Consider the following 16,909-nt stretch of genomic DNA (forward strand, 5'->3'; position numbering starts at 1 on the left):
CCCATTACACCTCATCGTTTGCATGAGCGTCCGTTGAACGAATATGAAAAACTAATTTTCAATTATCAGCCAAAACTTCCGCGGCCTAATGACACACTATCTATCGCTCATTCTTCACCTCACCCTAAACGAAACCTCACCTCATACCGAGAGCTAACAAATTGCCGGCAATGAAAAAGACATGAAGGCGCTTGTCGGCGGCAGGACAGAGCCGCGGGATGGCACACAAAAACCAACGCAACCGTAGCTGACAAATGTGTCCCCGTTTCTCCAATTTGTCCCACCCCTCGCGGTCGAGAATCAGTCCGGAAAAGGATAATTATGGATAATTACACATATCATTTGCTATCTGGTCAACAATGACACAAAAAACAGCCCCGTATCTTCCGCACAACTTCTTTGTACGCAACTTCAGCAAATGCCGGGGCCGGGGATACCGAGGTACGAAGCTACGTATGTTTGGTATTCCATTAACCAAAGACTACTCCAATTCCGAGCAGTCGTAATGGTTGCTAGGAAGATCCGCATTTCAAATTTCACCCTTCAAAACAGAGCTCGTAAGGGGTTGTTTGTTTTACCCAACTGTTGCGATTATGTAAAACGAAAATTACTTCTCTTGGGGAATTGAATACAAATGAAGGGTCTCAGATTCAATCTTTATGGTTTCACGCAACATATAGCTACTCGGACCGCCGCAACACAACTTGTTATTAATTCTTTGTAAATGATTCAAATTAGATTAATACCATCTAGAAAACCCAATAGCGTGACCAGCCAGAGTGTCCCATTAATGCTGACCCATGCTATCGATCTATGTTAACACAATGCCATAGAAAAAGGTCGATGTGCTCTAGAACAAATAGAACAATAAACGAGCTCCTAATGGAGTGAGCTAACAGCTTTTCACTGATACGATTGGCGGGCTTGCAAGGTACTAGCTGTAAAGTATAACCAATTTCTCAGAAATTCAAATTTATCATCATACTTTTCTACACATACATAATTAAAGAACTTTCATGTATTGTCCACAAGCATAGCAATGATGTGAACGCCTCGCGTGTCAATGAGGCTTAAATAAAGTTTTATAACACCGTCACTACCGAGACGCATCATATTAACCGACTTCAACTGTAACACTTCATAAAAAGTCACCCAACAAAACAAAATCGGTCGAAATTTGGGGTCATCTCGATCGAAAACACTCTAACACGGCGTTCGCTTCGCGTGCTCTTCTTAAGGGCGTAGCAACGCTGGCAATGTCAGTGGTGTGTTTCATTACCCCGCCTAGTACACGGCAACCTGTCGTCGGCAGGCGACGCGTCGCCACGCCAAGAAGCTATCGGTCAATCATTTGCATACGCCGGGCATACGTATACATAGGAGGTCGCACCGTCCACCTCAAACCACGCCGAGGTCGGTATGCGAATGACCTACTACTTGCCGAGCGTCCAACCCCTTCGCGAGACGGGGCCGTTTTTTACCTTCTTCCTCGAAATCATGCGGTTATCGAAAGAAAGCAACCGCCTGGCTCTGTGGCGACACGCACACGACGACGTACGCGGCTCTAAATGGTACACGATTTATCGACCGCGCGCTCTGCTGCTGCTGCTGCTGCTGTAGCCCAAACGAACTTGGCGTTTTACTGCATGTGGGGGTGTGCTGTCGTTGACCACTTTTAGACCCACAAAAAAGAGCCGAATTCCAACTGGGCGCGACGCGACGACAGCCATTACCTTTTAATGGTCTCTACCGTCCGGTTTGTGTAGATGCCTGCATGCCTCCCGTCGGCGAAGAATCGATCGTAACCGATTTGATTATTCGGCTTAATTTCTTCAATTGTGTGATGTGCCCATCATCCTACTGTGGCCCGTCCGCTCTAAGGTTTACTGCTGGGCTGTTCACACAATCATCACACCGCGAGGGAAAAAAGCCCATTGTGGGTAATCGATTGCAGCTTACATTAAACGACACGGAGAAAACTACCGAACCTCCTTTCCTATCAAGCCGAAACCTGGCGGGAGACCTCTTGTATATATAAATCGATTCAATGCGGTCCACCAAAGAAAGCTTGTTTCCGACCGATTACTGCGCGCCGTTGGAGTCGCCTCCTATACCATACACATGGAAAAAAGGTCTAAGGGCGTTACACCAAGTAGGTGGTCACTCAGTCCAAAATGAGCGTAGTTTCACTCTAAAAACAGGTACTAAGAAGTAATCGTTTCTTGCGAACTAGCACAAAGATGATAAGATGTCTAAAGCATAAACACCAACTAGAACAAACCCGGTCACACCAACAAACTACGGTCGTAGGTTCTGTTCTACTGCTGATTACAATGTGCACGGCAACAGAGCAAAGTGTCACCCACAAAAACGTTACTCTACATTTTCTCCCATTCCAATGATAATATCCGTGTGATACTTTCACGACTTTATCGACATCACAGAAAAACCTTGGGCTAAATTCTACCGTTAGTTACAGCTGGTGTGCATAGCAACAGAACCTGAGAAGGACCTGTTGTCGCAACATTACTGAGGGTTCTGGAGCACTCCACTAGACTGTATACGCCATAAATCGGAACGTGATTAGCCTCAATTGTTTGCGGCACGAAAACAAACTTCAATCCGTAGACAACGATCGACGTTTTCTGGCACCCTATGACACTCACACACGCGTTAAGCTCGCCTTACTGGCATCACTGCTCCACTTTGGAGCACACTGGACATGGGAGAACGAGCCTGGCGGAAAAGTCCACACGAAGAAACACTTTTTGGAAGTACAAAACCCTTCAGGCGAACAAGGGTGGCCTCCTTCAGGCATCATTGCTCACGCAATCGCGCTAATTATTTGTTGGTCATTAGATGCACGCGTGCCGCGCGGTACCTGACTCTTCCTTCCTGCAATTAGCCACCGCTGGCCGCACCAGTGCTGGGTGGCGTGAAAGGATAGTTTGGTCAGATATTTGAAAGTAGAAACCCTTGGCAAGAAAATACACACGCACACACACCAACACTCATAATACTGCCTTCATTTATTTGGTTGCTCTAATTGGAGGGGGATTTCCAAAAGTTCAAATTAAACCATTGGTCTACCTCATACCGTGCAGTAGATGATAAAAGCTATTTGAAACTGCTAAAAGAATGTCGTTATTATTAGCTCACAAACAACAATCTGCACTTAGAGGGTACAAATATTTGCGATGACTTAGAACGGCCATTACTACACCTTTCACTTCTGGCGAGATCGAGCGAGCCAACCAACACTGTTTTGGGTTAACATTTGCCAATTCACCAAAATCGTCACCCACCGCAATTTATCTCACCATTAAAACCAGTTTGCCTTTAACCATCCTCTTCGGCAGACGTGCGTTTGCTAACTTTCCACAACTTTCTATCCTCAAACGTTTATCGTCCAATTTGGCGCATTTTTTCGTATTCACCTTACCCGAAAACGAAACACCACGGAACTTTTATTGGATTAAGGCTGGTAAAGTAAGCACGGTGAAAAATAAATATCATAACTACTGCCTTTCATGATTGAGCAACTAATAATGAACACGCCTCCAAGTTCAAAACGATGCGAACTGCCCAAATGAAGCCGGCGGATTAGTTTCACAGTGTCTCTAAGCGTTACGGCCAACTTCGGCCATTAGTGAACAAACAGTAAGTTGCTTCAGCTGAAAGCTTCACAAACGCTCAACGTCAAGTCGACGAATAAAAGCAAAAAACCACAACAGTTCGTAAACCATGCGTTCCTAGGCCTTTGCTTCCCCATCATCTCTGGAAGAAGACTCAATGTCAACAATAGGACGACGGTTTAATCGCATGCAGCAATCAAACGGTAATGGTCCAAAAGTTCTAGACCTTTACGACCTGCCGGGTATTAAGCGCTCAAGAACGATAATTAATTCTCTGCAATCAGCAACAAATGATCGTGTCCCAAACCAGATCCAGCGAAATGATTTCGCGGCAACAATTCCAGACTCCCGGCTGCCCTATCTAACCTTGACATTCGATCAAGAGTTCAATTCGTGAGGTATGCGCTGCTTTGTGGCTCTACTACAACCAACCAAAGCTCCAGACGAGTGAACTAAATGCCATGCAAGACAGAATCGCTAAATATCGGTTGACTAACTCAAGCAGGCTGGATCCAATGTCCAATTGAATTGTTCTCTCTTGCCGGCCCACAACACACGGGCACGCTTACGACTCAAAGAAGGTCGTGTTTCGTCGCATTTTTTCGAAAGTGTTGGTCTTGTAAAAAAATCAATTAAAAAACCCGTACAACACACAATTCAGTCACACCTTGGGAACATCTTCGTCGCGTTTTCCTCGTCCCGCAGGTTCTCATCTCGGAAAGCGCCTATAGAAATAAACGAATCGACATTTGCAGCACCTTCGAATAGTTAAACATCGCTGCCTTATGAGCTATTGAGCACCCGTGGAAAGGGAGGATAAAAAAAACATTGACCTCAATGATCCGATGAATGACCATAGGACAATAAATGCGCCTTTTCTTCGCGCAATCGGCCAAAACTTGGCTCATATTTATTGAGCAGGACGCAGCAGGTGTAGTGAAGCATGCCGAGCTCAAAACTGTGCCACCAACTTGATGTTTTATTCGTTAGACCCCAAAATCGACTCCCTACTAACCAATGATTCTCTGCAAAAAGAAGCCTCATGATCTCCGAAACTATAAAGTGCCAAAAACAGGTGTTAATTCGGCAACAGATCTCACCATTCAACCGAACCTCGGCGAACAGTACCAGAAAAACAATTTTCGTCTTGCTTTGCATTTTCCTTCCCGTCCGTCTGTCACAAGTCCCTTCCTTTGTTGCCTCTAGACGATTTCTATTAAAACTTCAACTTTACCTGACAAACCCATCACCCATCGTCGCATTGTTTTGCTTTGCTCGCCAGCATGTGCCGGGCTTATAGTTTCTGCGTCTTATTTGATACTTTTCAAACCACCTTCAGGCACGTCGTCGGTTTTGACTTACAAACATGCCCCCATGCCAACACACTACAATGTGAGCCTGGTCGAGGTGATGGTAGTAGTTAGCGTGCGTTTCGGACAAACGATTGCAAAAGAACAATAAACCGCTGTCATCATCGCAAGCGACCGAGCGAGTTGGTAAATTTAATTGACACTGCGCGAATTATTATTTTCTCAAAAGACGCAGCGACACAGAAGCCGTCCGGGGAGCTCACACTTGTTATTTCACATAAAACATTGGCTAACATGCGCAATGAAATTTACGGTGCGACAACTACTTCACACGACGCGCAATGCGTCGTACAAAACGAACCGGCTAATAAAGCGATTCTGTGATCCAACGGGCATCCAACCGAAAACGCCACAAACCGAGTGCGGTGTTGTATTCCCCACGCGCACACAGAGCTAGAACTACTCAACCAGGGAAAAAACAACACGCCTAGCGTCTTCCTTGTTCCATTCTCTAAAACTAACCCATTGAAAAGATGGTTCCTAGTTTCCACCCGGTTGCTTTCCGCCTGATGGTGGTGGCCTCGGAACAGACCATGTCGAGTGCTTTTTGACTTTTCTTCCGGGTGCTGCCGGAGTGCTGATTGTAATTAACTTATGCGAGTGTTTGCTACTTCCACGCGCACAAATTTGAGCGCCAGCTACACTGTTGAATAAATTTAAATTAAACACAAATTCACTGCCCGGATGACCAAAGGAGAATGATCGCTTTCGTTTCAGTGCTGTTGCGAACTAAAATTGCAACCATCCTGATGGCGCTTGCTGTTGGTACTACTGTTCAGTGTGCTGGAAGCATTCCTCAAATCTTCTTCAATGTCTTTACTCCAAGCAATAAAAACCTTACAAATTGCTTTTTATACTACAAGCTGCATCCGTCCATCTTCATGCCATATTTTGGTTCTGAATTTTTCATTCTGTACATTAAAAATGCAGAATAATTTCACACACAAGTTGTTGAGCGGCAAGGTGTGAAGGTGACGAAGGCACTGGCATTCCCTTTTTGCAGAATGAAGATTTGGTGATTGGAATAACACACAAAGAAAACGTCAAAACAACTCAACTAAGCTAGCATAACGCGAAGATTTCACAATGTAACAATTCCATGAGCCGAATTTATTCAACGCCCCTAACAACTCTACCTCTCGCCCAACGCCAGCAGAGCACACTGACAATTGTTTCCAATTTACTCACTCCCCATTAAACGACGGGGCAAGGCAGCGCCTACGCGCTTTTTTAATTTGGAGTGTGCGCTGACTAACTCAAAAGCGAAATTATTTCTCTCCAGTCATTCAATTTGCTGACAACCGTCTGTAGAAAACTCTAGCAGCTTTTTGCTAACTTTCAACCTATTCCAGCCTTCGGCACAGCGGCTCGACATTCACAACACGGATCTCCTCCATATGCTCTCATTACCGGAGGAGTAACAAAAAAACAACTTTACGTCATAGTTTAGTTGACCCATTTTCTCGTGCAACCCTCTTGCTGCCCTCTTCTTTATTGACCGTCTTACGCGCGCGTAGGGGAAATAAATCACCTCAATGGTGCACAACGTGACGCGTCTTAAAAGTCGTTTCGCATTTTCATTTCAGCGCTAATTTAAGCTCATGTAAATTAGCTTAACCCGAAGCTACTATACTACCGGTTTATAAGATCACCTCCCACAGCTTCGTGTCTGGTGTCGTAACCAATAATCAACATTAAGCGACAGGCACCGGTGACCACCAGTCAGCAGGATATCGTCTGGGGAGCAAGACGACACTCAAAAAGTATTCCGTCACGTCCAGGGTTTGCGTAGTCCCTCACCGGTGTTTTCGATTTCTTTTTATCCTTTCATAGTAGGATAAATAAAATAAATAAACCCACCAAGGGTAATGACACCTTTCATGGACATTTCTCTCCCTTCAGTGTAGATGAAGTTACTCAGCGGACTACACGGAAACCCCTTATCATCGCTTGGGGCTTACCCAAAGCTCAGTGGGCAAAAAAGAGGGCTTGCGTGGTTTAACCCTTCCCCGAAAGGGACTTTGAGTCGAAGAGAATACGCGAAAGTGCTCCAAACCTTGACATTTTCGTCTCACGCAAACAACAGCTTACACCGAAACCTTCATTTCTTTTAACTGCAGCCAAACTATCGGAGAATCATCCAAAATCGCGAAAGTGCTCAATTAAAGGATGTGAACTTGTCTGTGCTGACAACATGATTACAAAGAAGCTACTATTAATGGACAAAATCAGTACGCCTTCGGTCCATTTTGTATTGCACTTTGATTGATTTATGGCAAGTCGCTGGGGGCGTGTTTTTGCATGAAGTGAACCAGGTATGAAGCTGGACTTTGTAAAAAGCTACACCAAAAATCATCTGTTAGTATAACTTCCAAGCACCTTGTAACGACCTTGTGTACTTTAACAAAATGTCTTCAAATTCAAACACAGATGTTTCCAAACACTTCTTTCATTATCATTTGGTAGGCGAGGCCACTGCTTGGAATGCAAAAAAAAACCCAACAATCTATCAATTCGTTCCGATAAGGAGGAAACAAAAAAATACAACTCCACCCCTGCAAAAGCCAGGAACCTGGGACAAATAAGCTGGTTATTCGTTATCATTAAATATTGTGGTTTGCTTTGCAAAATCATTCCATCTTGGCTCGCAGACGACAAAAACGCTGCTTTTATTACGTATAAATATTTCACTCTTATCTCCATTGCACAAATGGCATTGATTAACATTTGCTCGATTGAGACGGATTGGCGTGGACGAAATTCATCATAATTATGGTTGGAAGAACTTTTACAACAAACGCATTTTAATGGACTAAAATCAGAAAAAGCACCCACTGTCCTGGAATGCTTCTGGCCAACCTTTGTGCGTCTATATTTTATGAATGGCGCAGAGAAAATTCACCACCACACACACCATGCACGGGAACAGATGATCCCAAAAACTTCAATTAAGCAAGCTCGCACACACACGCCACACATGTTTGGCAGCAACAATGTGCTCTTATTGGAGAGCAGGGAGCAACATGCGCTGCATTGCACCAGCTCGACTGCACCATCATTGGCAGCTTCATTGTCGCTTCTTCGCCACGTGAAAGCTCCTCCTCTTCTTCTGTTCCTCCTCTACTGGCCCGGATTTTCTAAACAGCAGCAATTTTCACTCCACAAACACAGTGTGCGTGTGTGTATGTGTTTGAGCGTACGTGTGTTTGCACATCACTTCCGAACGTTTGCTACTGTTCGTCCCCGTTGCACCGCAGTCGGCGGAATGGCTATATGTGGTGCAATATATTTTACACCAGCTTTTTTACCCATATGGTGACTCTGCTCAGCTCCCTGGCCAGGTATGATAACACTCAAAACGAAGCGAAGATGTGCATCGATAAAGGGTGAACGGCTGCTGAGGTGCAAATGCATGTGCTTCGTGTTTTCAGACCAAATGTTATCACGCAAAATCGTAAACGTGCACGCACGTACACGGGACACGCTCGGTTCCAGCGGTGTTGCTGTGAATCAATTTTACACTTAACGAGAACTGCATCTGCATTAATGCGTAACCAAAAATGCAGATGCAATTTTTTTCATACCGCCTTTAAGCATCGTTCCATTGATAGTCGTTTCTAGCGAGTATTCATTAAACAAAACAAGCACTTTTCACAGTATTTTTCACAAAATAAATATTTCATTTGTATCGGTACATTTTTTCACAAATACCATTGCGTCTTGTTGACACTGTACAGCCCACTACACGGCTGCAAATTACTTCATCAAACTCAACCGCTTTCACACCGAGGTCGCGATACACATCGGAATGCAATAATAATTTAACTCACTGAGTCACACGCCACAACTATCTGGTGACGAATACACACATGAGGCGGTTTTCCACACAGCAGATTATTGAAAAAATCTACAACGACTCACTTTACCGATACAGTGAGATCACTTGCGATGCATTTTAAGCGAATCTGTTATTTATTATTCTATACCACATGAACTGGCAATCGGGCAGAACAAAAAATAATTAATGTCAATTCACGCAACCGTTTCCATTAATGCACACCGCCCTCGCCGATATGCACTCACTCGCAAACTTCTTTCCTTATTCGTAATCGCACTGAAGAACAAAGCAATGCACACACGCAGGGTCGGTGTGTGGTGCCAATAACCGGCAGTACACTCTTCCTCTTTTCGTACACTGGCAACGAGTCTAGTTGCAGCGAAAACTGACAACAGGTTGATAATGCGGCAACTACAACGCAACAGCAAAACCAAGGTAAACATATGGACGCACACATACACGGAGGGTGAAACGTGAACCGCGATACCTACAGCATGACAACACGAGCTACCAAACCGCACGTACGCTTATCAATGCTGCTGAGCGACAACTAACCGCGAAAGCTGCAGCGAACCGCGCCGTCACTGGCACGAAGACTGAACCACAACACTACGAGAGAAGGGATACAACTGTACACGAGAGTGTGCCCACGGACAGTGCGTGACAAGCTGCCGCATCACACATCGATCGACAGCCGATCGAGCGTACAGGTTCGATCGAGTGACGAAGATGACACGGCGACCGCACACACTACTGCTGGTACTATTGTTCTCTCTCGTGCGCGCACGCTGTATTCGACTTCAGCTAGTGGTTGCCACACTAATGATGGAGACGCATCGGTTCAACGTACGTACCAACCCCCGATAGATGAGTGCCGTGCGAGAGGGACCGCTTGGAGAGCTTTCCACTGGGTCGGAGTGCTCTGGAAAGCTCCTCCAAAGAGTCGAGAGCACACGAGAGACTACTAAAGGCAGTGGCGGACTATCAGGTGGTGCCGAGCGTATTCCAAAAGGAGAAAGTCTCTCCCCACAGTTGAAGAAGCTCCAACTGGGGGGAGATGATTGCAAGAGAGAAAAGAGAGCGTACGGCGTGATAAATGGGGCGCGTTCAACGAAACAACCCGGCACCAGCTCCGAACAAGAGCTGCGAACAATGCGCGCACACTCAAAACGTGGTTTTGTTTCGTGCTCTTGGATTTCACACAAGAGCTACCCATCCCGTGGGTGCCAAATGCCGGTGATAAAGCGTCCACTCACGAAAGCTCCAACTCTTGAGAGTTCGTTCATGACATGGTCGGTGAGCACCTTCATGGCAAAACCTGCCGTAGTGGTGCTGGTTCAGCAGTTTTTGCTATTTGAAAATTTCATTTAACTTTCATCTTTCCTGCACATAATCATCGCGAGAAGTATCGATTGTAGCAGGACCTTACTTCAGACACAAACAACCTGAACTTTGCAATCTTCCAACAAGACATTGACATTCGTTTCATGACATGAACCATTGTGTGGAGTTATACTCTCCCAATATGTCACCATTATGTCACCGTTTGCCAGCCAATAACAAAACACATGCATTTTTATTGCATACTTGAACATGACATCATCAACTGTTTTTTTCTTCTACATCCCTTTTTCATTTGAGATTACCGTTAAAATACGCCCCTGTTTCTGCTATTTGTATGTTGAACGACGCACATGTCCGTGACAAGACATAATTCAATTTCATTTTTTTATACTTACTTGCATCGATACATGGATGAATGGAATTGAAAGAGGGATCCTTACCTACAAAGAAAAAAGGATCATTTAAATGTAATTTAACTTTGCAAAGAACATCATTTAAATAATAATCATTTGAAAAATAAAACAAAGCATTCATTCAGTTGATGGCTCGTTAAGAAGCAAACAGACTATAAAGATACACATAAAATATTCATAAAACTACTGCAAAGAGCGCACACAGTGAGCATTTTGAACAATATTGCTACATTGTGAAACATTATTTGCTGGGTGAGTTATTATCATTCCACAATCGAAAGCAGACCACAGAAGCAACACGAAAAATGGGCAGATGCATCTCAAGAGCACATGCAGGCCACGCTGACAAAGGAAAATAATAATAATAATAATTGCCTTGTGTGCAGCTTCCCGGCCACTTTCAGGCGGGGAGGTAGACGAAAGGATTATCGCCAGGGTCTTCAGTGGCACATTTTCAACCATCAACCAATCAACACCATGTTCATCGCAGCAGCTCACATCTTCAGCCGTCCAACAGACAAGTACATGAGCCGTCGAGAGCGAGCGTGTGTGCATGGTTTCGAAGCGAACAGTAATTGTTTTACGCCATGTGATGTCATATCGACACGACACGATCGATGCAGCGCTGCAACGGTGCAGTATAGTTGTTGGCGCCTTTCAGCAGTTTCGCTCGTGTGTTGGAGCAAACTAATGAAGATAATTACGCCAGTGTGTGTGTGTGTGTGTGGGTATTGTTAATGGGGAAAAGAGGTCCATTTTTCTACACTTCTCCAGGAAGAAGCATCAACGGTCCCACTGAACATGTCGCAAACCCATCTTCACGATCAACCTTTTGGCTTAATCTCATTCTTATTGAGCAAACTCAATCAAGCCCACGACTAAATGCCACTTCTCCCGTGCTCTCGTTTGTGTTGAGTAATTCCTTTCAATCGAGCTTATTTAACCATTTTATGCTCCCACCCTGCCTGATGCACCCAGATTGAACTCTGATGGACAGCACGTACTTGGCGTTGCCTTCCAGAGACACAAGCATGACAAATTATCCCAGCCTAAGCTTAGGCCAGTCCGAGACAAAGTGTGCTGTAGGTGGGGCGTCGTGCAATGGCAGACAGGCTCCTGCACACATCTCGAACAGTGCGCGCGCGAACGTGATTTTATGTTGCGATCATTATGCTAACGGTGCACACATTATCCTTCCATTGCTGGAATGCATTCGCTCCTTGCACCGGGAAAACATAGACGACCGGGCTACCTACACATCACACAACACTATTAGATCGAACAGCCGAGCCCACCACATGCCATGGCCAGGGCGAAGAAATTCAATCCCTTCGTGCACAAAACAAAACGTTACATCGCACTGTAAACACGTACTCCGAGAATGGCAGTAAGCAGAGGCCAGGCACCAGCAAGGAACCGCCAGACTCAAGACTGTCTCCATCACTCTCTTACTTTACCCTCGGGGCAGTAGAGGATTCATAATTGCAACGAATTATTTATACTCGACAATTTGCTCTCCGCCGTCGATGGACTGCGGCGACGACGCCAACGACAAGGGGACGATGTGCTAATAACGTTCGCCACGATCAAGTACACCGGCAGCAGCAGCAGCAGCAACATAGGAGCAATCTTTTATGCTTCCATGTCGCAAGCTGAATTCAACCGGGCCGGTTTCGACAACGATGACCACGTCACAAGGTTTTTCTTAGGACTAGGTTTTGAGACGCTGAGAGGGCACAACGGAGGAGGCGGGTGTTATCTAAGACACTCACACTCTCGCTCTGTCTAATAGCACCTTGAATTGCCAATTTTATGCTGACAATTATGTGCACACAAATGGCCGCAATCTCGCTCGCTCTCCCGCACGCTTGCTGCTCCCACATGGGCTAGGAGCATCCGGCATCATCTTGAAATCTGACAATTGGTGGCTTTAAACGTTATGCAATTGGATGTTTATGTGTTTAAGTTTTATATTTCCTTGCAGATCATAACAAGAACAGCACGCGGTTAAACCAGCGGCCACCCAAATCCAAGCAGATTGCTTTGAAACCCCCAGAAAGAAAACAATAACTATGACTTCCACTTAAGGTTTCATAAGCAAAATTGAGTTTACTCTTGACCTTCTACTGGTAGCTCATCTTACTTTATGCATAACATTGTCTCTAGAAGGGAGAGCTTCATAGCCTCCAGGTTTCCGTGATATTCTAAGCCTTCCAACTTCATCTATACTCTGTAATCGCTGCTGGTAGCGGAACAATTAACTCCTTCCGTTCAAAGCACCGCAAATTGCTCGCCGAACACAGTGTTTAAATGTCGGATGCAAAATATACTTATTTTTCATTGTGTCTACTCTACTCGAAAAGCAAAAATGATTCGCGATACAAGAGTTTATACATTTTCAAGGATAGCTCTTACACGCGGTTGTGTTGTTCACGTGCGGTTGAGTGATTCGTTGTGAAGGATTTTTGATCTTCCAACTCGGAGATGAATTGTTTCTCGTTTCGATACGATCGAGAAATTCAAGACCGCGTATAGCTCACGGTTTCGTTGGCTCTCCTGCGAGCAACGATTGCAAAAAAAACGAAAGGAGGATGGTGTCAGTTTCGCTACAATCATAAACATTCTCAAAACCACAGCTCGCACAAAGCCGAATTGATATATCCGCACAACATTAAATTACAAAACCGAACTCTGACCTAGGCGAAAGAAAACGAAAAAAAAGTAAACGCCAACCACACCACCAGTCCAGTTGCTGTTAAAAAGGCCAATAAAACACATTTTACGCCAGCAGGATGCTGTCAGTTTCGATTGTGAAACTGACGGCCACGGCACGTCGTTAGGCAGCGTAGCGTAGAGAAAATGTTGCCAATGGCCACTAGCTACAACAACTATCAAACGGATATTAGCAGGATATTAACCATATTAGTTGGGTTTGTTGGTTTTAATTAAACGATAGTAAAGATGTCACACACTAACAACATTCGAATGCTGATATACCTTTATTAGTTAACTATTATTGAAACTTTTTCGAAAAAAAACAGCTAACGTATTGTCACAAGGGCCCAGCATTATCATCAATGTCTCAATTTGATTTCAATCTGATGGAATATTATTTTTCCTCCACTGCTCAAGCCAACAAAACTCAATCGAAAATTGTGTAATCGATTGACGAAAAGTTTATTTGAGTCGGAAAACCACAACCGTGCGCATCGGACCGTGCCCAAAACATCAACAAAAACCAACACAAAGAACCACCACATAAAACAAGTGTCATGTCTTCCTTGTCACATGACTCTGGTGGCACCACGATGCAACTCTGAAATGCACTTCCCAACCAGCGACGTCCTCGTCCTCGCCCACCACCACAAATGCACCACCTTTCGCCAAAGCAGCAACCGAGCCGCCGCACCTGACCTACTGCTGCTTCGGCTGTTGAAGTTGTTGTTGTTGTTCGCGTAATATTGCGCAAACCGATTGACAAAAATGCACCACACAACACACTACCACCATACCATGTGCATTATCGCACCCGTTCGATCACTGCAAACGAAGCGAGCACAACAAAGCAATGGCAACAAAAATAAGGAAGCACTTGCTGTAGTACCTGTGCTGAGTGTGCATGGTCTGGCCTGGCTGTATGAATTTGTACGACGACATTGCAACATCAACACGATTCAACTGAATAGATGAATAATTGCGATGGTGGACGATTTAATTTCATTTCCCCTTTGAGCCTCCCCCCGGCCGCTGGCTGGAGCGCCCTGGAGACGACGCTGTGACAATAGAAGGGTCCCCCCTCGGCCATACAAAACACGATGATCCACCGTTCACTGCGTCAAAATCGATGCATTAATGAGACGAAAGAACCGCAAATGGCACACCTAAGCTGGCGCTCGAACGAACAAATAGCAGCACAGATTAGCACCACCCCAGACGTGGCGAAGTCGCGCAACGACAGCAAATGGCTTATTTAGTTAGTAACCGTTCACTCCGAAACACTTTACCGTCAGTAATGGGGGGGGGAGGAAGGGGAGTGAGTCACTCAAGGAAAGCCAACAATCTCTGCCGGTGGACGACGCCTACATTGCAATGAGTTGAACTAATTGGCAAAAAGCACGCGAAAATGACGAATTTAATGGGGATAAGAAACTAAACACACTTACCCACTCCTTCCCGCCTTTTCTACACACATTAAAAAAAACATCAAGTGAAATTATGCAACGCGTTTGTTGTGCGACGAAAAAAACACACCACACCATACACCGGCAACATTCATACATTCAAGCCAATCTCACTTGCTCCGTATAATGCTAAGTTGGATTGTGATCTCCATCAAAATGACAGGCGTATAAATAATACGTCAAGATATAACAATTACCCTTTTCTGCAGGTCGACTACAATAAATATTAGTCGACGAAAAAGGGACGAAACAAAGCAACAATACACACTCCACACATCCTCAAGCAGATGCCGTAAAGAAAGTTAGTTCAGCGAGCAAATAGCCGCGGGTGAAAATAATCAGATCGTCGATCAGATCAGACCATCAACCATCATAATTTGCACGGGAATTAATATACAGACACACAGGCAGAAAGCGGAAGACTGTGGTCAGAGGTTGATTTCGTCATTTTGATGAGCTGTGTGTGTGTTTCAATCAGTCTTAAGAAATCGACAAAAAAAACGTCATTTATAAAACATAGCATGGTAGATCAGACGCTTTGTGCCAAAATAGCAGGGAGGAGGAAAAGGTTTGGGAGAAATGATGAAACGCAAACTTCACTTTCGCAGTCCTTTGGACAACCCATGACGAAACCATTTTTCATGCCAACGTATGCACACGCTCAACATACCCCCTGAGGGCGTGTGGAACATTTGTTGAGACACTAGCCCGAGAGCGACTGTTAAGAAAATTAAATCATCAGACGGATGGAGAGAAGGACTCTCCAAAAAGGAAAGATGCCACATAATTGGCCCACATAAAGGAATGTGGAATTCCCGTTGAAGAGAACCCTACTTCTGGATGTGCTGAACGCGGTTGTTTATGAATGTTTAAAGTCGAACAAACGGAAAAGAAACACATTGTTTTACCAAGATGAATTCATTTAAAGTATTTTTCGCAGAAAAATACAATTTTTCAAACAATGCTAAGCATCGGCACAGCAGTATGTTATCACATTCGTCAGACGGTTGCTGATAGTTGCCCGCAAATTAAATCATCACACACAATCTACAGCTCTAGCGCGTGAGACACATAATAAATATTCAATCCGCAGGAAAACCATCGCCCGAGATATCATTATCACTGAGGTTACGTTGGCCGGCAAGATGTTACACACGCAGAAAATAACGAGCAGACACACAGCCAAACTTCACACCTTCGCCCAATTCATTGCAGGTCGGACGGGTAATTATTATCGGGCCCGTGCTCGATAAACATAACCGAGCAGGCATTCGATCATTTCTACTTCTTTGCTTGGCTTACGAACACTTGGACAGCAGATTCGGAGTCTGTGAGACTAATTTTCCCCAAACACTCCGTATTGCATCATCACCGTTTTGGCGTATCGTCCCTTGCTGCGATGAAAAGTGTAAAATTTCCTTCCAGCTTCTGCGATTTGCATGAATTATTTGAATGTATTACAGCAGCTCTGCCACAAAATTATTAGCCTCAAAGGTGGAAAATGTTTAACCTACAAAGGAATAACAATTTTGTACAATTTCAATAATCGCACTTTGCGAACAGGACCGAGCGGCCCCAGCAATCGACCGGTGGCTCTCTATCGAACGTTCACTTATTTCTTGCCGCAGCGTATTATGTAAGCCGAATTTAATCGGTCATGGAATGGCGATGTCCTTCGTCTTACGAGATCGTATGCAAAACGAAAGCGTACCGCCACATGCCGAACAGAATGAACAGATTTAATCACGACGTAAACTTAATGTCGTTGCGCTTTATACCGGCTGGAAGATTGGCTTTTTTTGTGGCATGAGTTTAACATCGGAGTGATGAGAAAAAGTCCAACAATGTCAAATATTGGTGATGTTATCGAAACGATAATCAAACCAACAACCATTAGGACGAAATTGCGTGGTGATATTCTGCTTAATGAGCCTCTAGTGATGATCAAAATAAGGAAAATAATCATGCACGGAGATAATGTGCTCCCAACAGAGACACACGGTGACATTAAAACGTATCATCGCGGTATCGATCAATGAGAAGATTCACGTTTTCAAATTTAATCACCACGATACGATAACAAAACATAAATTTATGATCAAACGGGTGAATGGCCCAACACTGATGA

The 16,909-nt window shown here is 44.6% G+C and overlaps 1 protein-coding gene across 23 annotated transcripts in view; it reads right to left on the minus strand.

Annotated features, from left to right (window-relative positions):
• LOC120898748 (box A-binding factor) overlaps nucleotides 1-16,909 on the minus strand; it is a 104,955-nt gene that overhangs the window by 48,728 nt on the left and 39,318 nt on the right. For 6 of the 23 annotated variants that reach the window (XM_040305003.1, XM_040305008.1, XM_040305007.1 and 3 more), the window contains exon 1: nucleotides 9,335-9,630. The exons of 6 other annotated variants lie outside the window; for them this stretch is intronic. The gene's annotated coding sequence lies outside the window, so the exon portion shown is untranslated. Of the gene's footprint in view, nucleotides 1-9,334; nucleotides 9,633-16,909 lie in introns of those variants that run through there. 11 more of the 23 variants (XM_040305002.1, XM_040305000.1, XM_040304998.1 and 8 more) reach the window with 7 other exon arrangements.

Source organism: Anopheles arabiensis, chromosome 2 (genome assembly GCF_016920715.1).
Source record: "Anopheles arabiensis isolate DONGOLA chromosome 2, AaraD3, whole genome shotgun sequence".
Lineage (NCBI taxonomy): Eukaryota > Metazoa > Arthropoda > Insecta > Diptera > Culicidae > Anopheles > Anopheles arabiensis.